Source organism: Nylanderia fulva, unplaced genomic scaffold, assembly GCF_048542155.1.
Source record: "Nylanderia fulva isolate GAGA-0341 unplaced genomic scaffold, ASM4854215v1 Scaffold19, whole genome shotgun sequence".
NCBI lineage: Eukaryota > Metazoa > Arthropoda > Insecta > Hymenoptera > Formicidae > Nylanderia > Nylanderia fulva.
In genome coordinates, this window is record NW_028190161.1 from 397359 (window position 1) to 421166 (window position 23808).

A 23808-nucleotide genomic window follows, 5' to 3' on the forward strand; every position below is an offset into this window, starting at 1 on the left:
TAAATAATGTCGCGTGTTCTTAGTTCATATAGTAGCTGGATCGTTACTCATTTAGCAAATCATGTGCAAGGAGAATACAACTTTGCTTCTCTGTTCGCATGTTAAATCGCCGGCGTGGTAGCATTCATAAAGTTAATAGATCTGCAGTGCGCAATGAGTTTCAGGAAAACAACCGACATATATCTTCGTTGGTTTTCTCGTGGCCGTCCTACTTTACTATTTAATCTGTTAAGAACGTATATCACGCGTGTTCTTTACGATCTTGCAGAAATATCTATGAATTTAACGATACGAGTGAAACTGATTATATTGTATCGGTGATGCTTTGATTTTATTTGAATAGGTAAATTAAAGTTTTAAATATTTAAATATAAAATTCAAGCATCACTAATACAATATAATCAGAAAACTGAAGTGAACACGTAAAGTAAAATCTATCTGAAATAAACTAATTGATCGTAAATTTTAAATTTGAATAAACATTAAAAAAATCAGAAACGTTTGCAATGAGAAAATAAAAAAAAATATATATTTATATTTCTGGGACTTAAAAATTATTTGATTTTATTTAAGACATCCATGCTCTTTTTATTTTCTTATTACAGACGTTTCTGATGTTCTGAATGTTTACTCAAATTTAGAAAATAATATATATATATATATTATTTTCTAAATTATATATATATATATATATTAATTAAAATAATTATATATAAATGTATATATATATATATATATATATATATATATATATATATATATATTATTTTCTAAATTTGAGTAAACATTCAGAACATCAGAAACGTCTGTAATAAGAAAATAAAAAGAGCATGGATGTCTTAAATAAAATCAAATAATTTTTAAGTCCCAGAAATATAAATATATATATTTTTTTATTTTCTCATTGCAGGCGTTTCTGATTTTTTTAATGTTTATTCAACCCAGAGTGCCCAGAGTGTTAACCGATGCGCAATTCAAATTTTTTATTATAATATCAATCATTAATTTTCTTAATGGGAAATTAATCTTTCTTCATTTGTATTCTTCACCCACTGTCTGTGGTTTTCGTCGTTGCTCTTAAATCCTATAAAATCTTATGGGCTTCAGAATCCATTAGGTAGCAAATTCGAGTAATTCGATAAGGCTTTAAAGGATAATAAAGCAGCACAATATAAATAGTTTCCGTTATAAAAAGATTTGTATAAAATAGAAGATCAATCAATAAATTGATATAATAGATGATCTAACAATAAGCGTAGTAGATTTTGACTATCTAAAATACAAAATAGTATCTTTTTTATCGTTACATTTACATGCTTTTCGATATACAATAAATGTGCTAAAAAAATACTTATTTGTTTTATTAATATAAAATTAGTTCAATTCTGCTCTCTTTTTGTCCTCCTTTCTTTCTCTTTCTCTCTTTTGCGTACTGAATCAGTATTCAATATATTAAAACACAATATATTTTCTACATATATTCATAATATATAGACTGATATTAAGGGTTTGTCCGGAAAGTAATGCGTCGCATTTTTTTGTGACGCGACTATACATCGCAGAGCGATGGGACCGGTTGGGGAGGAAGGGGGGTACCCTTAGCTTTCCAACGGTAGGTCGCTCAATTGTTTCCATGCGCTTGGAGGGTTAGGACGGCTTATTCTGTGAACCTCTGCTTAGTGGTCGCGTCGAACTTGTGATGGAGAGAACGATAGAGCAACGCTATGCGATAAAGTTTTGCGTGAAGCTGGACAAGACGCCGCTGGAAACTTTTGAAATGCTCAAGAAAGTTTTCGGGGACGATTGCCTTTCTAAATCGCAGTCAAACAGATGGCACAAGATGTTTAGAGAAGGTCGGAAGGAGGTCGCCGACGAGGCCCGCGCAGGACGCCCGTCAACATCGCGAACGGACGACAATGTGACTCGTGTGCGCCAATTATTGAATTCAGACCGTCGAATGAATGTTCGCTTAATGTCGGAATTATTGAACTTGCCGAAAACGATTGTTCACGAGATTGTATCGGAAGACTTGGCCATGCGGAAGATTTGCGCAAAACTTGTGCCCAGAGTGTTGACCGATGCGCAAAAGCAACACCGAGTGGAAGTTTGTGAAGAACTCAAGCAACTCTGTGCAGATAATCCCAATTTCCGGCGGACTTTTTTTTATTTCCTCGGCTGAAAAGGGAGCTCAAAGGACAACAGCTCGAGTCGGTTGACAACGTACAAGCTACTTCGACGGCCTCCCTGAACAGCATCCCAGTCAAGGAGTTCCAGAAATCTTATGACGCATGGAAATCGCGTTGGCAAAAATGTATTGACGCAGAAGGGTCATACTTCGAACAATTTTAAGTTGTTTTACCTATGCGATCAATAAATTCTTTTTTAAAAAAATGCGACGCATTACTTTCCGGAAAAACCCTGTATGTATAAAATACAAAAGCTGTACTTAAAAAAAATTTATAATATATTTTTTATAATTTTTTCTTAAATGAGAATATTGTTAAAAGAATTATTTTGACACATGTAATTCGAATTTTAAATTATGAGTGGGCTTACATTTATCGTTATTCATATTATGTATTGACATGCTATCACGATACAAAACTAAGAAGCTGGAAGTAATACATATAAAGTATCTAATAATGTGTCTTCTGTATGCAATATTTTGTTATTTATCTTCATGACAAAAGAGATAGCAAGCATAGAGAAATATCAGCTTTCTATACATTATATCCATTCATTCTTTTATTTGTGCATTGCGTCATATGTGAGATCGTCTACCGAAATAGGAGAGATGAAAAAATATAGAAAAAGAACGAAATGCTTTCCAATATATTTCGATTCGCGAGTATGACGGAGTGGAGGAAAACAAAAACCGTCAGATGTACGATTTTGATGCGAAATTTTGCGCGACTTAACGATCGATAACGGACGGCTGGGACAATGTAATTTTTGCAGTCGCGTATATGCAGTTGCTCGTTGAAGTATAAAAGTTCGATGTGAATGGTGGCGTGCATTGTTTTTCGGAAACGAAATTTTCATCGACTATCGGAGAATCAAGGCGAATATTTGATGTCATATTACGTGTAAGGTATGAAACGATGGCGGTCCGAACCTGATGATTTACAATTTACACAGGTGTGTGTGTGTGTGTATTCTGAAATTTTAGTCGAAATATCTTCGATAACGTCTACATATTTCAAGCTGCACAAATATATATGTACCAAGAATTTCTCAGATAAAAAATTATTTCATAGAAAATAAAAGAGAAAGAAGAGAAAAATAAGTATTAAATATGTGTGTCACACATAAATCTTTTGATCTTTAGTCATAGAAAAAAGTATTAAACTTTCGCAAAATCATTGGAATCGATTACAAGTGAAACATATTCATTTCGCATATACTTATTCATCATACTCTGCCAAATGTTATATGTCGGTGTGAAGTCAGTTGACAAGGAGTTTCACTGATTTCGAAATTAAGATCTTGACTAAGCATTTTCTCCGAAAATTATTTGATTTATCTCTGACAAAGAGGCGCGCAATGCTCTTCCTGACTTCATCGCGACACCAGACATCTCGGGCTAACGGTGCGCGTTTCAATTTGCTGATTTCCAAAGCTCCCTGGATCGAGCTGGCTGATCTCTGGAAAATTGGATACGTGATGGGACTTCGTGGGATTCGCGTAGGAACGATCCTCGAATCTTTACTGCTCGCTACTGCGAGCTTGTCGAGGTATACGTCTTCTATTTTCCAAGCATGTGCGCGCAAGCCATCGAATTTCATTAGTTAACAAATTTTCGCGACCTGCAGCACGAAAATAGTTTAGCGAATTAAATAGGTACATGGAATTCTTGAGACATCATTATTAAGTGTGTCATTAGCTTATCTTCTCGCTTCGATATCTCGATTGCGTTTAAATATCCGCATGATTTGCTTTAAACATTTTGAACAAATATTGAGAAAAAGGAAAGTTTCTGGCAGCAAAAATAGTTTTAGATTATCTGAAAAAATTCCATTGAATTTCATTTAATACATATGCGTTATATAAAAGATATCATTAGTTGTTTATTCCTTTTAGAACTAAATGATTTAATTAATAATATTTTTAATAATCATTAGATAGATAAATTAAAATTTTCGAATTTTCTAATTCACGTCTTTCTTTTTTTTTTTTAAATAAAAGAGCTGAAGGAAAATCTTCGATAACTTTAACTTTTTTTTTACTTTTGTATTTTCTTTCGTTTTTTCTTTCTCGTGTCGGATAGATTTATTCCCATCGTATTGAGTTGATATAATTAGAAGTAGTCTCTTATTTCTGCGTTGTGCTACAAATGTGATTTTAATATTACTTTCGATATTCCCGACTCGATATCAGAACATTACAAGGGACGAAGTTGGTTCCGTCGATTTCAATAAATCAGGCTAGATATTCGATAACAGACTTCGATCTCATCGGTTGGAAGATAAAGTCTAGTTACGGAAACCTGGATTTTGTTACTTGCTAACTAATAGTAAGGTGACCTATTTTGTCTTATCTACTTCCGGCTGGAATATCACCTGGATCGTAATTACATCTCGCGATGCAATTCAATATCACAGTTTAGTTCAGATATTATATCTTAGAGATTATATATTAATAATTAAATTGATTTATATTTACGAGAAAGTATTTTCTTAGAAATATTTATATTGCAATAAAATTTAATATATTTTCGTATAATGTTAGTGTATAATATCTTAAATTAATTTAACAGTAAATGTATACATATATTTCAATTATATATAGATCGATGTATATAGAATATGCAATTCAAAACTATACATATATAATAATTTAAAACTAGAAGAGAGAAAAAACAATATTTCTTCTAATAGAATAAATCAAATAATTTTTAATGACCCAACTGCATAAAAAAATATCTTTATTGTTGGTTAGACATATAAATAAAGATATTTTTTTATGCCAGTTGGGTCGTTAAAAATTATTTGATTTATTTTATTAATCACTGGCAAAAAAAAGGAATTACTACTTATTATTTTTCTAATAGTTTTCTTTTCCAAATAAAATTATCTAATATAAGAGTTTTAACAAGGCTCTGTAATATAAATATAAATTTAACGTATAAGACGGGCAACAAGAGCCAAATCGCGGATGACAATGCGTTATCCTAACGAAACTAAATAATTTTTCGTTAGAATTAAATACCGGTGCACAAGGCACCAAATTTTTACTTGGACACGGCCAAGATTTTAAATATGAAATAATCTCATATTTTGAGATTTAATTTCAATACCCCTTTAACCCCCCTACGGAAAATAAATAAATGAATGCAAGAGAAAAATATAGATCCGAAAATCGCTGAATCGGGAATCGAACCCGAGACCTTTCGCTTGCCGGGCGATATATATATAACAGAGAAAAGTATAGAATCGAAAGGATCTGAATAGCTCAGCTGGAAGAGCAGTCGCCCGGCAAGCGAAAGGTCTCGGGTTCGATTCCCGATTCAGCGATTTTCGGATCTATATTTTTCTCTTGCATTCATTTATTTATTTTCCGTAGGGGGGTTAAAGGGGTATTGAAATTAAATCTCAAAATATGAGATTATTTCATATTTAAAATCTTGGCCGTGTCCAAGTAAAAATTTGGTGCCTTGTGCACCGGTATTTAATTCTAACGAAAAATTATTTAGTTTCGTTAGGATAACGCATTGTCATCCGCGATTTGGCTCTTGTTGCCCGTCTTATACGTTAAATTTATATAAAATTATCTATTTTGGAGGTGATTAAAGAAGGACTTTTATTTTCACCAATATTATAATAATATATTGTATGTATATAATAATATTATATATATAATATATATAATAATATATAATAATATATTTATCTAATTTTACATACAATGCAAGAATTCGATATTGAAAAATGTATGCAAGTATATAAAAATGTGATATTATGAAAAATTATTATTTCGACAAATATTCTACATAGCCATTACATGAATCCTTTCGGACACCCTGTATGCATACATACATGCGGGATCGTGGCGGTCGGATATATACGAGTGAAGGAAGCCTTATTTTAGCGGCACGACGCGCGGCGCATCTGAATGCTGCCAACGTTCCTCTGCCTACGGGTATCTATGTTCCTATAGAAAGGTGCTATGAAATACTCCTTTACGTTTTCTATACTGACTCCATGGATCATCCTTGGTTTCCGTTCACGTGAGGAAGCTCAACGCGCTCGCGCTCCTCCTCGTCACATTTATCGTCGACTATCTGATGACACAGGCGAAGGACTGCAGATTTGCAAAGATATGATAGTGCGCGACATGCCATGTTTATTTTCTATCTTTACGACTTGCGTCTTTAACTTGAAGGGAAACCGTTGTCCTCATTTTGTTGCGAAGGAACTTCTCGGAAATCTTTTTTCGTTGATTATAAAAGTAAATTATTATTTTCAGTAGTTAGGGTCAACGACAAAAATTTATATAGATCAGACAAGTTTGGATGAAAAATATTTTATCAATGTAAACTTGGCTGTTTGAGGTTTAGCAGAGATTAATTTGAATAATTACGTTTCCGTACTAAATCTCTTGGTCTTATCAGTATATTGGTCTTTATCAGTATGCGCTTTGACCTTACTGTCGGGTACATTACGTATTCAAGGCGATTAGGGACGGTAGAGATCCTCAAGATGTTCTAATGTCTATACGAATAAATATATGTCTGCCAATTATTCGCTAAAATTTACTCTTTATTCCATAAATGTCTTGTTCAAAGAGAAACAAGTTCGAGGGATAACATAACAAATATTAATTTGTAACAATTAAATTGCTTTTGATTGATAAAAATATAGAAATTATTTATGAAGAGTCTATGAAAGTCTTGATTGTTAAATTATCTTAAATACTACGAACTAGTGAAATTAAACAAGAGCTCGTCAAAACTTGGAAATCAATTTGAATTTAAATTTGATTTAATTAAATCTTATCGATTGCGTGACAAAGAATCGTTACTGAAACAACGGACAGAGACCATTGAACTCTCCGGAGTGATTATATAATTAATGACACGAATGGCAGAAAATAGAATTTTAGATTAAAGATTAAATTGATTTTTTCTACTAACATTAAAACCTACTTTTAGATATAAAATTTACAGATGATTTTTGAACGATATATCGAAATATATAAAATATCCATATGGCTTATTCAAGATATAAAGTCTTCCATTAAAAATTCAAAAAGAGGCAATATGGTATATATGCATATATATCTGTATGCAACTATAGATGATTTTTTAAAAAAGATTTTTTTTCAAGTAACATTAAAAACTACTTTTAGATATAAAATTTAGCACAGATGATTTTCGAACGATATATCGAAATATATAAAATATTCATATGGCTTATTCAAGATATAAAATCTTCCATTAAAAATTGAAAAAGGAGCAACATGGAATACATATTATACATATGTATATGTAACTATAGAATAAGCGATAAGAATGTCCCGGGATATTTACATACCGAAAGCGTATCAAACACGACACAGCGTGTGCAATTACATATTAGCCTCTTTATCCGACCCTTATTTCATAACATCGGTGTCAGGTCAGTTCATGGATAACTTTCTCACACCCCGTATAAGCCGAGCCGGAACTAATTGCCGCTCGGTCGAGTAGCAACTGGCGTCTGAAAGGAACTGGGTCGTTAGCCGTAGTTTAATGATGGCGAAGGACGAGGGCTTGAAGTGTCTTACGAAGGACGGACGTCGAGCGTCCTTTTATTCATTGGAGGACGACCCTCGAGCGAATCGATAATCCGACGCGATAGATCCGTCTGGCGAGAAGAAGAGGATACCGTTCGAGCTCTCGCTCGAGCAAAATCGACGACGAAAAGAACCCGCGCGATCGGCCGATCATTAAAGTCTCTCCTCCGGTGGGTGCCTGGATGATTCGATCGAGCGGCATAATTCGCGATTCGATTCATTTTCTTCATGCTGCATCTGATACGCCCGCGGTATCGAGGCCCCGAATAAAGGCAGATAGATAGCCAGATATAGATGAGTATATTAATAGGCCCGAGACGCGACTCTACACTTGGATACCGCGGAATGAAGCGAGTAATGAGATTATACGGGATGTTTAGCAATTAGAAGTGCAAGCACTTGAATCAAAATCTTGGTTCGCGTCGCTCGGCCGACTTAAAATTCTAAGAACAAGAGATTGTGGAGGACGACACATTTGCAAACTTAATATATGTATATATCATTTCAAATTATAAATGAATTCAAGGAGGGAAACTTTATTAAATTTTATATCAAAATAGGTGCATATCAAGAAAAAAATTACATAATAAATACAACGCAGAATTTATTTTTAAATTTTTCTCCAATTATTGTGATGATAAATAATTACAGACAAATTTAAAAACAAACATTTGCAAATTTAGTATATGTATAATTATATGAACATATTATTTCAAATTTTAAATGAATTCAAGGAGGAAAACTTTATTAAATTTTATATCAAAATAGGCGCATATCAAGAAAAAAATGACATAATCAAGAGACACGGTAGTGTCTCGCGACCAGTTAAGGACGTAGCCGAGACACCGTGTATCTTAACGCGAGTCGGACATTTGAGTCTTTATAATATTTCGAATTCTCAATAACGGCTGAAGCAATCGAGTTTATACTAGACTTAATCGATAGATTGAGTTTGAATTATATAATAAAAGTGTCTTTATTTCTGCTCTACGTGATTTGTAAGCAGAGATATAAAAATGCAAAGTCGAAATATGAAAAATTTCTTTTAAGAAACGTCCCCGTCATCATTGTCATCATCGACCACGCAAACATAGTAGTATCGTGCTACACGTATTCACACGTATACAACACATGCGCACACATATATCACACGTACACAACACATAAATAGATGCATGTATTGGAAATGTCCATCTCGCACGTTTTACAACAGACGGCGATAGTTGCCCTCCGCTATATTGACAGCGTGCGGGGTTAGATATTTTCAATCAATCAACGTGCGGGGTTAGATATTTTCAATTTCAATTTTTACATTCAATTTTAATGTTATTATTTGCAAATTTATGGTCATAATATTTCAATAATATTTCAATTATATAAATGCCTATGTATGAGTATGCATATATTTTTAATAATAGTTGCCCTCCGCTATATTGACAGCGTGCGGGGTTAGATATTTTCAATTTCAATTTTTACATTCAATTTTAATGTTATTATTTGCAAATTTATTGTCATAATAATTTATGTGCAAGTTTACAGTCTGTGATACAAAATCAGATATTTTGCTATTATTTCAATAATATTTCAATTATATAAATGCCTATGTATGAGTATGCATATATTTTTAATAATTTTCTTAATTAGCTTCTATATTTTTTTCAGTTGTACATCAAGCAGGTAGCATTATCAGCTCACTTGTGAGCATGGGTTGGGCAATGGCTAGTTATCATCGCAGCATTCGATTAGCTTAACAAGATAAATCTAATATCAGTGCTATAGGAACTATTTTACAATTTTTCTGGCATTTTCTTATTGCAGGTACATATATATCCAATAATTAATATACAAAATTAAATATTATTCATCACACACTTTGTATCAAAATAATATATTTTTTAAAATTTATTTTAAATTTATTTAATCATTTTTATCATTGTGATTGTAGTGGCAAGGATCTTATTGCTCAGTGTCATTGCAAGCATCTGGCCTGTATATACCATAATATATTGTGTAATACATTGGCTAAGTATGACAATATAGATTTTGATAGATTCCCATGGAATATTGGAATTTTGTCGGACTTACAGTCATCCACCACATATGCAGCCTACAATTAAAGAACGCATTTATTCCATATGATTTGCTTCCGTTATTGGAATATTTAAAATAAAAATTTTATTAATAAATTTCGATGAAATAATTTATAAGAGGTTGAAGAAACTATGAAACAAATTCAGTCTCATAAAAGGGTAGTTGGAACAATAGTGGTGAATGCAGAAGGTATTACATGAGATCATTGACATGATTTACTTGTAGTTGTAAACAAAAATTTATAAAATTATATTTGTTTTAGGTATTCCTATAAAGTCAACATTAGATAATACGACAACAGTTCAATACGCAGGTTTGATAAGTCAATTGTCAGATAAAGCTCGTTCTGTCGTACGTGACTTGAATCCAACAAATGATTTAACTTTCTTGCGCATACGTAGCAAAAAACATAAAATTATGATGGCACCAGATAAAGAATTCATATTAATAGTAGTACAAAATCCAGTTGATTGATATTTAAAAGAAACAAAAATATATTTCAAAGTTAAGATTTATTTTTTTGGTTGTTAATTTAATCTGTATGCTACATTGGATGTTAATATCTATTCAATTAAATAAAGAAAAATAAAAGAATAAAGCTTAAAAATTATACAAAATGCAGTATTTAATTACTAATTTAACAAATTATGAACTTTTAGAGTTTTTAAATAGTGCTTTCTTCTTTGGTAACAATATTATATTTTTAAGTTTGATAATTATGAAAATATGTATATATAGTAATTCATGGCATGTTTATTTTTGTATTTAATACAATTATAAATGTACATTTCTCATCAATAAAATATCACAGTATCTTTTTTATAATTTAATTTTAATATTGAGATTGTTTTTATTCAGTGGAAAAAAAAATGTGTAGTTGGTCCCTATTAATTATACATACATATAAGAGTGTCGCACAAATAATTCTATGCAGTCTTTTTAAGATAATATAAAAATACTTATAAATATAATCAATTAAAATACATATAATCAAAATTGTATGTATTAAAATTCAATAGCATATAAAAAAGATTTTTTAAAATTATATATATATAATAAAAATCCAACATTTTATATATATATATATATATATATATATATATAAATATATATTTATTTATTGTATATCATAAATATATATTTATTTATTTATATTTACCTATCTTTTTTTTATATATATGGTAGAAATACAATGTATGAGTTATTTTATTTTGCAAAATTTTTGAAAGTTAAACTATTAATTACAATGAAATTATTTCATATAATACCGAGATTCTTTTCATAATAAAGATTAAGAGAGAGTTAGATTTTATCATAAGATTTATAAAAGTCATAAGATAAGGTTAATTGCATATTGTATAGTTTATCTCTCATTTTTTAAAGTAAATAAATATCAAAGTTACATTGCTTGAACTGGTGCGTTTGAAGTATGTTGTCTTTTTGAGGGATGCAAGACAATATAGTACAAAAGCATTGCTGTAATTCCCAAGAAAAAGGAAATGATACAAATAATAAAGATTATATTAAAGTACTAAGCCTCTTTAACTGCAGGAGGACAAGCATATTGCCATAATAAATTTGCTGCAATATTTTCAAAAAAGCAGATAACATAGAAAGATAGATGTTTTCAAAATGTTTTGCTATCTACAGCATTGAGATATATAAAAATGTGCACTATGCCAATAACGGAAGCAAATAATATGGAATAAATGCGTTCTTTAATTGTAGGCTGCATATGTGGTGGATGACTGCAAGTCCGACAAAATTCCAATATTCCATGGGAATCTATCAAAATCCATATTGTCATACTTAGCCAATGTATTACACAATATATTATGGTATATACAGGCCAGATGCTTGCAATGACACTGAGCAATAAAATCCTTGCCACTACAATCACAATGATAAAAATGATTAAATAAATTTAAAATAAATTTTTAAAAATATATTATTTTGATACAAATTGTGTGATGAATAATATTTAATTTTGTATATTAATTATTGGATATATATGTACCTAAAATAAGAAAATGCCAGAAAAATTGAATTTGCTTATTTATTTAAAGATGCTTATCATATACAAAAATCAATGATATAATCTCTAAAAACTCACCTTTAAAAAAAGGTAAAAAAAGGCGACCAGTTAAGGGCACGCCATTAACAAAAATTATCCATTGCAAACCCATGTACAATAGAATTGTATGAAAAATTATCGATTATAAACCCATGTACAATCGTAACAAAAGTAATGAAATAAAAAAAAAAATTGCGCCAAGTGAAAGTAGAAACTTGTACCAGTGGAAAATTAAAGTTGCAGACATATATAGAGTCGTATAATGAATCAATAAAAATTTAAATTTGCAAATGTAGAATTGTACCATAAAAAAACTTATTTTTTAAAAAAAAAGATAAACAAGATGCCAAGTCCATGCGCCATGTGAAAAAGTGTTAAACAAAAAAGTATTTTTAAGTAAAAAAATCTATCAATTGACAAAAATTTATGTTCTAAAATTAATATCTCTACAAAAAGTAATGTCCAATTATTGCGCGAATAAATAAACATTTTTATAAAAAATTAAAATTTAAAAACTTATGCAAATTTAAAATTAATATAAAATAAAAAGAAATAAAAAAATTTTAGTTAAAAAAACTGGGCGCGCTGCAATGAGTTTAAAAGTAACAATTTAATTTTAATATCATTAGAATATTATTTAGCAGCGCGCCCAGTTTTTTTAACTAAAATTTTTTTATTTCTTTTTATTTTATATTAATTTTAAATTTGCATAAGTTTTTAAATTTTAATTTTTTATAAAAATGTTTATTTATTCGCGCAATAATTGGACATTACTTTTTGTAGAGATATTAATTTTAGAACATAAATTTTTGTCAATTGATAGATTTTTTTACTTAAAAATACTTTTTTGTTTAACACTTTTTCACATGGCGCATGGACTTGGCATCTTGTTTATCTTTTTTTTTAAAAGATAAGTTTTTTTATGGTACAATTCTACATTTGCAAATTTAAATTTTTATTGATTCATTATACGACTCTATATATGTCTGCAACTTTAATTTTCCACTGGTACAAGTTTCTACTTTCACTTGGCGCAATTTTTTTTTTATTTCATTACTTTTGTTACGATTGTACATGGGTTTATAATCGATAATTTTTCATACAATTCTATTGTACATGGGTTTGCAATGGATAATTTTTGTTAATGGCGTGCCCTTAACTGGTCGCCTTTTTTTACCTTTTTTTAAAGGTGAGTTTTTAGATAAATACAACAGGACGCAGAATGTATTTTAAAATTTTTCTCCAATTATTGTGATGATAAATAATTACAGAGAAATCTAAAAACACACAAATTGATTGCGCCTGACGCTCATTAACCTTTTCGATTTTGTATTTATATTACATATCAGAGTCTTTTCAATGTATTATTAAGCAAAGTTTTCCTCGCGATCGCGCCAAGTCAAAATTATTCAGGTAGGACTGAAATCTGACAAGACTTATGGAAAGTATATAGAGAGAGGCGGGAAAGGAGGAAGCGATTAATCTTTAAATCGGCGCACGATCGAACATACATATTTTGCGCCACGCGGGAGTCTCGTAATTATTATCGTAAGCAGCGCCTCAAGGCGTGCGATCGTTTTTTCCCTCTTTTTCAAAAGTGTCGGTCGCTTTTCCTTTTTCCTCGGCTCTTTCTCGTCGTTTTTTCGCGACAAAATTGCGAGAGCGAGCCGCGCGTGTTCGCGAAGATGATGAATTTGATACGCTCGCTCGACCGTAATTGCCGTCTCGGAACTGAGCGCTTGAGCGAGAAAAGGAGGAGCGCTGGATAAGAAGCGGATAATCGCCATAGTTGACAAGCGATATCGACGAGTGCGACCTTGCGATTTTTGCGATTAAATCGGCTTTAGCCATATAAATCTGGGACACTCCTTCCTCGAGTATTTAACGAACTGGAGAGGTACAAGTATAAGTCACGATGAAATAGTGAAAGGGAAACTGTTCGAAGTCTAGGTAGAAGAATATAAAGCTGAAAAGAGAGGAGAATATTGAGTAGGTCGAGAATTATAGCAGAATATTTCAAACGATTCTTTTTGATTAAAATGATTCGAAAGAGCAAAGGATTTTATAGTGGCTCTGCGATACATATGAATTTTAAATTGATATTCTGTTATTTATATTTTTGGTCAAACTTGAGGCAAATTCAGTAATTGTTGTGGGAAAGAGAACTTTGAAAAGGAAAAGAAGAAACTGATTATAAATATAAAACGTAGGATTATATATATAATCTTAGCATATTTTAGATTACTGCAAAGCATATTGGAGCAAAAATGTCTTCTCAAATGTCTTAAATCTTCATCTACAATCGTATTTAACACCATAAATTCAGCAAACAGCAATATTTCACAATTTCCATTCGTTTAGTCAAGAAACTTCTTTTGCCAACGCTAAGCCGTCCTGGAATTCACGAAATCCAATCCCGCAAACTGTTTTCGCGGCCTTGTCACCGACAATTTATGGCTTCTGCGAGCGATCTTTGACAGGTTTACCCGAATATTTATACGGTCTCGCGAACAGTGGAATCGTACATTAAACGGATGGAAGATCGTGTTCGGCGACTCATCCCATCTAAGGAAAGACCAATTCATCTTTCTCGTCTATCTCCAACGATACGCTAGATCCGGTTAATTAGAGATAACGAACGGGGCTCAACTAACTAGTATTCACACGCATCCCACGCGTCTTAATACCAAGTACGGGAAGCTCCTCCTCTGCTTGTTAGGCACTTTATTATACATTAAAGAGAATTATTGTACTATAAAATAAGGAAGAATATGAGAGATGGGAAAAGAGAGGAAAAGGAGAAATATAATAATTTCTAAAACAAAAAAGGTTTGTAAATTTGTTAAATTTGTTATTATTGTACATATAAAATTGAAATTTAAGGCACAAAATACTTACAACTAGAGATATATTTGACAGGTGTCAAGTAAATTTTAAATGTAATTTAATTTGATTATTCAGATTTTTATTCGTCGTTTAGCGCCATTTAAAAGAACATTTCCAACAAGATATATGTTATCTTATCTCAAGAAATTAAGTCAAGAAAGTCAATATATGTTTTTGTCATACCAATTTAAAATTTATTTTAGCTGCGCAATTTTTGTTACGAGTCTATGAAATATATGTAGGTGTGTGATTATATATACATATATTGATATTTATATAACTTTGCTTTTTATTTCTTATAGATTTACGTATATTAATATATTAAATATTAATCGTGATTTTTTTTATTGCTTGCGAATCGTATTGCAATTTCTTTAAAGAATTAATTTTCAGTAAATTATAATGTGTTCTTCTTTTATTCTGTTCTATTGCACTTAACAGTTATTTTGGATAAATAAAATTTGAATTCAATATTAATAATAGTGAAGTATTAACGCAACTTATAAATCTTTTGCGAGATATTGGATAATTGTTCTCAGCATTGTTTGAACTTTGATTGTTTCATATTACATAGTAATATTTCGTTTTATATTATTATATTTCGTTTTATATTATTATACGTCTTACAATTATTGTTTTGCACGTTGTTTTTTGCGGCAGTTATACCGCGAGATGCTTTTGTGCATATGTGACTCTCGATTCTAACTTTATCTTATTTTCTTGGTCGAATGGAAACGTGTACAAAGCGGGCGCGACGTAATTATATCTTTCGTAATAACGGTTTTACCGCGTCGAGCACCTTCTAATTACCGCATTGTATATCGTGCAAATATAACGAGCGGAATATGAAGCGTATTATAAACAGCGCGAATTGCTCCGCAATGTTGTTCGTAATCATATGCGAAAATATATTATCCGTAGACTGGTGAAGCAAAAAACAGGAAAAAAAACCGATGCATTTTTAATCGCAGATGACACTCTTAATCACATAGAAATAATGCGAAGACAATGATTTATAACGTAATTAAAATGGAATACAAATATAGGAAAGAATTTACAATTCTTTACAAAATTGAATTTTTAAAAATATTTTTTAACTTCTATAAATATATATAGAAAATACCTGAGAATACAGATGTCAAGTTTGTGCAACATTATTTTGTTCTACGAGATGTTTTTTAAAAAATTAAATTATCATTTTTTATGAGGTTTTTTTTAGAGATTTATAGTTTTACATATGATATTTAGGAAGAATTCTATTTTTTAAAAGCAAAAGATATAAAAATAAAATAGTCACAAGCACATGTATGAATATCTAGGTGAGACGCTAGGATTAATTTTTGAGAATTCTATTTATTCTATAACAATTCTTGTATAGTTTTAATATTTATTGCATTGCATTTTCTAAATAGTTCTAATTATTAACAATATTAAATACTTTTATGAACAAATTCTATTATTATATTCAACGCTATATGAGAATTGAAATTGATTTTGAAAATGAGATCTTTTAATATTAATTTATAAGTTTCCACGAAATAATACGCTAACTTTTACACACATACATATATAAAATTATATTTATATCGAAGTTCTATCTTATTAAAAATTAAATATATTAAATATAAAAAATATCATATTACATAATAATATATATTTTTAATTATTTAAATACTTTCCATTTTGAGTAGAACCATTTCATTAATCATTACTTGTAAATTTTATGACAATATCTTTTGATGTGTTTAATACTGACTTTAATTTCATTTATCTCTGAAAAAAATTGCATTTATTTAAAAATTTATTTCCTACATTGTCGAGTCAAATCGGGTTTTATTAAAACCCTGCTTATTGTTTCGTTTTTCGACGCATCTCATGTATTTTGTGCCCCATAATTTTCTTGCGCCGACACAAAGCAGCTATAGTTTGCCGCATAGCTAACCGCATACCATAACCCACAGTTCGTTGCGAATGGCCGAACCGCACATTACGTAAGGTCGGATATAACGATCCAGATATGTAGACACAGCTCTTACCTTGAACCGTATATACTTCTAAGGGTTAAATGTTTCTGCAAGAAAATATGCGTATAGCAGACTTTTTTTATTAATATTATCAAAGGCCTATAATCACTATTAGTGATTATTCGAAATAATTAATATTATACTTTTTTAAGATATAGGTATATAATATTATGAATGACTAATTAAATATTAATTATTTATTAATTATTTAATGGTAATGTTTATATTTAAATATATAACTTATACAACTATACAGTTGAAATAAATTAACAAGCTATCGTGTGAATGAATTTAATAAACAAAGTTTAAGAAAGAATTGTTAAATCATAATTAGTAGAATGAAATAATGTAGAGTTAATTAGCATTAATTAATAATGTTACTAATTATATTAATGTCGTGGTATCGAGAATTATATATTCCGATGTTATTGATCGTGGTTTCAATGTTACGGCAGATTTACAAGAGCTTTATTTGCATTTCGGAGAAAGATGCTTGTATCAAAACGCGTATGTGTATTCTATTTATGATACACTCTGTATTATGCTCATATATTACGTAACGATCATACATCATCAAACAAGAATAGTTTTTTATAAATATCTCATTTTTTTTTCATCGAATTTATTTTAACTTTACACACTCGATAACTTTTTTATATTAAGGAATTAATTTCTGCGCGACATAAACGTTAATTACAGGCATAGCATTCGCCGTTTTATGTGCTTTTACAAAATTTGAAGATAGAATATTTCTAAAATTTTAATTTAGAAAAAGATGGCTGTGCTAGATAATATTAAATTAGTTTTGAATCTGAATCATTTCGTGGTTCGAAACAATTGATACGAAAAATAGATGCGTTTAACGATCTCTATGCAAGAATCGAGTAAAAGTAGGTACAATAAACCGTCCAAAGTGAATAAAAGTACCCGGAGATAATTTTTTTTTTTTTTTTTTTTTTTTTTTAAGAAATAATATTTCCGTGAGACGGAAATGCAAATGAGGAGTAATCGGGCGGTCGAATCACGCGACGAGAGTGCACGTGTCTCGTTGCATTGTCTCGAAATTGGGTCGGCGGGTGCGGGCGCACGAGAAGGTAGGTTTCACCTCGATATACCCGGCGGTTAATAACTTCTTCCCTCCGAAGTCCTCCGCGCGATCACGAGCGATTCAATCAAATCGCAGTGAAAGCGCACGATTCCGTTTATTAATGCGCGCACACGTGGCATCGTGCGCGCGCGAAATGCGGAAGGATATGAAGGTGGCATCGCGTCGGAGATGAGAAAAGAATGTTAATACCGGAAGTCAGAGAGAAAGAGAGGGAAGGGGAAGAGAAATATATATGAGATGACGCGTTTATTTATTTAAAAACGGAACGCCTTCTACAACGTGTCACTGTCGTACAAATATTTTTTAAAAAAATAACGTCACTCATTATGCGCGCATTTATTTTTACGCGCACGATGACGTGTGCGTGCAAAAAAATCGTAATTTTTCCTACATACTATCACGTTTTAGAAAATTCCAGAGCAACGACAATCAAGGAAACATGTTTTAAGTATTTCAAATATTCATTGTGTTTGCTTATAAGTTCTCAGAGGATTCTGTCTTGAAAAAATATAGCTGGAATAATTGTATATCGCAATGGTAAAATGATATATGTTGAACATAAAAATATGAGAATATTTTTAGTAAATTATATCAAGCCGGAATAGTAAATATAAAATAGGAAACGTAATAAACTTTTTAAAATACTTTTATTGTTAAATTCAATTTTATTACGAAAATACGCAGGCCTGAATGCTTATTTAAATAATCTCATAGTTTTTCACCATATTTATTGATTTTTTATTTTCATTAGATATTGACACACACACACACACACACAGATTTACATTAATATTATATGACATATAATTTCAAATAATTTTCGCTACTTGATTATTTCCGCTACTGATAAAATTAACTTTTTATTAAACAATTTGTATATCCTCTATTTAATTGAGATGTCTTATATCGATGTCGGTAGATAGTTATTTTCGTACTGAAAAAATAGTAAAAGCACTATCTATTATACGTGTCCACGTGCGCAAGACGTATTTGTATGCGTGTGGTGTGCACGTAATTATATCTTTTTGCTATTTCTTGGCTTACTTAGTGTGCACAGCATGGTTGGTTAACGCGAGGCAATGACTATCCAGGTAACTTAATCGCAAACTTCTTTTACGCTCGCGAATGCGTAAAAGGCGTTATATCACTCTATCGCAGCTTGTATCACGAACTATGTAGCTTTAATCATTAATAAGCTTGGTCTCGTATAATAACGTTTTATGTCACTAGATAAAGCTAATTAACAACGCCTTTCTCCCTCCTTCCTAATTTATATATATATTTTTTAATCTTAATCTTAAAAATTAATTAATTTAAATTTCTATTTTTTTTATTTTTTCAAATCATATATATATAAACTGTAATGTTTAATTTTATGTGCTTTAAGACCCTTTTATTCGAAAATTAGAATACATCGAGATTTTAATATGAGTTTTAATTAGCAAAATATTTAACACAATTGTGAAAGTAAAAGCCAATTAATTAATTGATCGTACAAAAAATTAATTCCAAATAAAAATGAAGGAATGACAAATGTTATTGTGTTCGAGAAAACTTATTGTTAAATAGATAGATCACATCGCTGTATAGGATGATGCTTTCTAACGCAGTCTCGTCGACAGAGAATCCCAAGGTTCAAGAGTTATTTGGGGCGAAAAATTGTTCAAGTTCTTACATTAGGAGAGAAAAAGAGAGCGATTAAATTCTTTTAAAATTGCCCCACGTATCGATTTTACGCGCTGTTTCCAATTTGTCCGCGCATATGAAAGCACGTCATAATCCGTATACAGGGTTTGTCCGGAAAGTAATGCGTCGCATTTTTTTAAAAAAGAATTTATTGATCGCATAGGTAAAACAACTTAAAATTGTTCGAAGTATGACCCTTCTGCGTCAATACATTTTTGCCAACGCGATTTCCATGCGTCATAAGATTTCTGGAACTCCTTGACTGGGATGCTGTTCAGGGAGGCCGTCGAAGTAGCTTGTACGTTGTCAACCGACTCGAGCTGTTGTCCTTTGAGCTCCCTTTTCAGCCGAGGAAATAAAAAAAAGTCCGCCGGGGCCAAACTTTCTTGAGCATTTTAAAAGTTTCCAGCGGCGTCTTGTCCAGCTTCACGCAAAACTTTATCGCATAGCGTTGCTCTATCGTTCTCTCCATCACAAGTTCGACGCGACCACTAAGCAGAGGTTCACAGAATAAGCCGTCCTAACCCTCCAAGCGCATGGAAACAATTGAGCGACCTACCGTTGGAAAGCTAAGGGTACCCCCCTTCTTCCCCAACCGGTCCCATCGCTCTGCGATGTATAGTCGCGTCACAAAAAAATGCGACGCATTACTTTCCGGACAAACCCTGTAGGTATTATACACGAGATCGTGTGACACGTAATGTAAGAGACATCGATTGGATTTCACGGTGTCGAGGAGAGCAGCGATAAGAGGTGAATTCGTATCGAGATTTACAAGAGAATTTACTTTCCTCGTGCGACGGAAAATATGTTACTTTTACGTGTGGCAAATGCGAACGCGCAATGAAACGACACGCTGCTTGGAGCGTGTAATGGATGATGCAGATAGCAAAGGTCTCGTTACTGGGTCATTTCGAAGGGTCTTCTGCTTCGATGCACACTAATCGAGCAATCGTGAAAATTGCCTCGAAAGCGTCGAAGTAACTTTACGTCCTTCTTGCGCAAGCGTTAAGAAGTGCAAATCCATTATCTAGAGAGCTTTTACTTTTAAGTAGAATTATAATAACATTGCGCGAATAGATTATCTTATTTTCAAAGAATAAAATTGATCGATTGGGAATACAAAAATTATAAAGATACATTTTTGTTGCGAGCAATTTTTCTGACTATTTTCAACTATTTTTATTAATTTTATATTATTCATATGCAAATTTTCTTTATCTCGTACATAAATAGAAATTTACAATTATTCTTTATTTTATTTTATATTATTTTATTGCGAATCGTTAATGTACATAAAATTTAGTTTGAGATATACATATATTGTTTTTATCTCCAGTGACATTTTAGTATTATATTAATTTTTAATCAATTTAAAAAAATATCGCACCAAACGAAATTTATTACATTATCAATTCACGAATTCGGAATTGCGTTTTCCAAAGCAGATCAGCTTATAAATATAAAAAAATTGAGTGTTATTCCATATAAAAGGGATACAACTATATTGAAAATATAAACAGAATGAAAAAATTGAACTAATTTTATTAACACAATTACATACTTACAATTAGAATAAAAATAGTCGTATATACATATAAGCAGCTTAATTAAAATAATATATCAATATGTACTTATGTAATACTAATATTAGTATTAATTTTGAAAAGAATTTTAATAAATAATTATTTCTCTAATGTTCCTTTAAATTAGCTGCAACGCTGAATATTTAACGATTATCTCCCTGCTGCATTATTATCTCAAATACTACGTAACACATTTCCGTGGCACATCTTGCCAAGTTTCAGTAGAGCGAGCGATAGATCATTCATGAGCATAAGATAATGTTTTCGCATTTTTGCAGTCGAAATAGTTCGTTTCGAGCGAGATAAAATAATCAGTCAGTATGTTTCGTATAGAACGCTGTTTTCGAGTCATTTAATTAATTTAGCTTATTCACAGAGAAAAGTCGCGAGTATTATATGAATATCGATATAGTTAATATGTGACAATGTTCTCATTTATATTTTTTAACTTATTTAAAAGACGCTACAGAGAGAGAGAGAGTCTTATAAATAGAAAATAATTTAGAATTTTGCGAACATGCATTTTCATAAATAATTTTTTAATTTTCTAATTTATTTGGTAATTTTTATAGTACATTGGCGGAGGGATAATAATGATCAAAAGAGCATGAAGGAAAAATGGAAAAATTTGTTTTATTTTTTCACTGTCAATACAACGATGCAACACTCTTTCTTTTTCTCCCTCTTTTTCTTTTCGCAATTCTAACATGGGAATAGTTTCTCTGATTTGTAGAATGGTTCAATCATCTCAACTCAAGTAAGCTGTTCGCGTTCTCTGTTCCCACGAAACTTTAACAAACCGCAGTGATTAACACAGCATTTCGTAACAACTTCATCAGCGATTGGTTCGTATGGTTTTGACATTTTAGTGGTAACAACTATTAATTAGAATAGGAACTTCAGTATTGGCGTAATCGCGGGGAATATTGGAAGAGAGAAATCGATTATTATTAATATTTGCCTAAAATCTTGCACAAAGAACAATAAACTGTTCTATCGAATCGTTAATAAGATATAATGATGACGTTAATTACACCAAACTAATTTAAATTAGTTCTTAAAAGTTGAACTGCTCAATATCTATGATTAATTTTGTAAATTATAAGTTATACTTTACTTTTAATAAATATTTACATATTACATATTCGATTCGATCGATTAATGTGACGAGCGTAAAAATATCGATTTCTCTGATAGAAATCACGGAGGTCCATGAACTCTGTATCCTTGAAAAGTCTATAAAGAATCGCCCGGATCTCAAGGACGCTGACTCTTGAAAAACTTGGCGCTTTGGTTGGTCGATCTTCGTTGTAGCTATATAAACATCTCACATCCCGACATCCGCTCGAAAAGCAAAGTGTCAAAAGCGAATTTCCCGGAAGGAATTTTTGTGCTTTTATCGAACTGATTTTCGTTACAATTTTCAAAATATTAAAATAATAACTTTAAAGATTCCAAATGAATCAAAAGCAATTTATTATTTTTTCTGATTTTTTACACACTAGAAATATTTCATTTACATTATTTTTACAATGTTTTATTCATATTTTTCTATCATTATTTACACATTTTTAAATGCTTTGTGATGTGTAGAATTCGCTATATCGAATTGATGTGAATAATTTAGTCTATCATAAGCTATGGATTTTTTAAAGTTAATATTCTTTCACGAACATTCGATGAGAGAGAGAGAGAGAGAGATTATCAGATGTATTGATAGTAGAAGAGATGTACTTTTTATTTTCATTCAATTTCGATTACGAAATTTATCGAGGCTTCCGAAACCATACAAAATAACCGAATACTTGGATCAGGCGCGATAATTTATGGATACAATCTGCAGTAAACCGAAACGCTTGCGAAATGAGAGAACAAAGATAAATTATCCCATAATGCATACGATTGATAACGACTAGATCCAAGAGGTTTGCATAGAGAGATGAAGTGCGCAAAGGAAGACGTCCGGGATGAGATGCGATGACCCTCGAGAGCGTGTTCTTTGCCGTGTAAGAAACTATAAAATAGGAACAAAGAGTTCTCTCGCAGCGAGACCCTACTCCGAGTTGCAACTCTCTAGAAAGAAGAGGTTACGGAAGAGAGGAAGAAACCTTTTAAAGATCATTATTTTTACATATATTTCTTTATTTTTTTCTCCATCGTATCTTCATTTCGAGAGTCATCCGGTTATAAAAAAACCCTCGAGGTGGAGAGAGATCAAAATGTCTTATCGATTTGTATAAAAACACCTTAATTTTTTTATTTCAAAAAGGTCATCATAGATTTTATCAAAAAATCTGCTTATTTAATTTTTAATTGCTTACATATTATATCGACTCGATATAAAATTATTCTACGTTTCGATTTTTTTATCGTCATGCTAACTTTATGTAAAATTGAACATAAATATTATCATTTTCTTCTTTATCAAAACGTTGAAGTTGAACTTGGACAGAGTCTCTTATAAATTCATATGTGGAAAGAACAGTATGTTTGCAAACTAAACATTCCTTTATAAATCGTAATTTAATTTCTGTTTCTTTTTCCATTTTTTCAATCAAGCGTTGCATGGAAATTTTAGTG

The 23808-nt window shown here is 31.1% G+C and overlaps 1 protein-coding gene and 1 long non-coding RNA gene across 6 annotated transcripts in view; both read left to right on the top strand.

The window, feature by feature from the left end:
- The window catches only part of Fhos (Formin homology 2 domain containing), a 183127-nt gene that overhangs the window by 46056 nt on the left and 113263 nt on the right, over positions 1-23808 (top strand). The window lies entirely within an intron of this gene.
- LOC146723509 (uncharacterized) lies at positions 8574-10439 on the top strand. 2 transcript variants are annotated; one of them, XR_014924508.1, is made up of 4 exons: positions 8574-9057; positions 9436-9591; positions 9719-10053; positions 10127-10439. It is a non-coding gene; the product is annotated as an uncharacterized LOC146723509 (long non-coding RNA). The 2 variants fall into 2 exon arrangements; XR_014924509.1 differs by having other exon boundaries at positions 9824-10053.